Genomic DNA, 1444 nt, shown 5'->3' on the forward strand with positions numbered 1-1444 from the left:
CGGACTGCCCTCCTGGATCTGCTTCTCAGAGTGCCCTCCTGGATCCAAGCCTGCACCCTCCACAGAGTAGAAAGCCAGCACCTCCTCTAATCAGCCAGCTGCTGCTTCCTCCTGGACGATTGTTCCTAGACATGAGCCCTTTGGTCTTTGATTCCTGTGGGCATGTACCACTCCGTTGCATGTTTCCCTTAATCTGGGTTCTCCTAACAACCAAAGCCAGTTATTGTGAACTTACCTACAATTTTTACCTTGGATCCTTTAACTCTGAAAATACCGTCGTCCAAATCCCATGGACCCCTGGCCAGCCAGCCCTTCTCCAGGCTGACCTGTGCTCTATTTTCACTCCCTGGAGCCCAGCCTCCATTCCATTTTATCACGACCTAGGGACAGGGGATGTAGGCTCAACAGAAACATATGATGGCGACGGGGGCCAACAATGGACCAAACACGCTGGCTGTGGAAATTATGATCACGAGCTCGACCTCCAAACCACCCCCTTTTATATCTGCTCAGGTGACCGTCCCGGACAGACAAACTGTTCTGACACAGGAGCCTATATGTGCCCATCCTGGGACTGTGTTGATGTTGGGACCTGGGTAGAAGGACCCAACAAAACTGATCTCATGTCGGTATGGAAAGGCCCCGCGGAAAAGTCTTGCCACATAGGGGCCTGCAACCCTATGTTCTTCAACCTTACAGATCCCTTAGCTGACTATTGGGATGAGGGACTCATCTTTGGCCTCCGTCTCTATGTCTCAGGTCTAGACCCAGGGGTTATGTTTGTCATTCTAAGAATACCCATACAAGTGCTCAATCCCCTAACGCCCATTGACCTGCTGGCAGGAACACCAGATCCATTGTTCACGCCTACCCCAGTGCACCCATTGCCTCCCCTTCCTACACGCAAGCTCCTCAAGCGCTCATTACCTCTTGGCACTGCAAGAACCAGTCAGCAGTCCTTGTCAGCCTCCCCCAGCCTCACCACCATATTCTCCATATTAAATTCAGTGCACTCCATCCTTAATGACTCCCAGCCAGAACTAGCCAAAAATTGCTGGCTGTGCTTGCAAATTAAGCCTCCTTATTATGTGGGATTAGGAGTAAGACAGTCTATCCTTGTAGACTCAAGGCATGCTTGTAAAAACGCTGGCTCCCCCAGAATTACCTTAAGAAATATAATTGGAAATGGCTCATGCCTTTTAAAAATGGAAGCAGGAAAGACCAGGATTGCTATGCCACCCGTCTGTGTTTCCAGCACCTTTGTAATTGACAGTGCATTTTATACTGCTCCCCCTGACACCTGGTTTGCCTGTAGTAACACTCTATATCGCTGCGTGTCTGGAGCCGAGATGCAAAGCACCTGTATTTTAGTGCAAGTATTGCCCCAAATATATGTGCTGGACGGTCAGGCAGACTTCAGTGTCCAACACATGCCAAAGCTAGG

The sequence above is a fragment of the Echinops telfairi genome, unplaced genomic scaffold (assembly GCF_000313985.2).
Source record: "Echinops telfairi isolate 266 unplaced genomic scaffold, ASM31398v2 ScPeMD7_4225;HRSCAF=4972, whole genome shotgun sequence".
Lineage (NCBI taxonomy): Eukaryota > Metazoa > Chordata > Mammalia > Afrosoricida > Tenrecidae > Echinops > Echinops telfairi.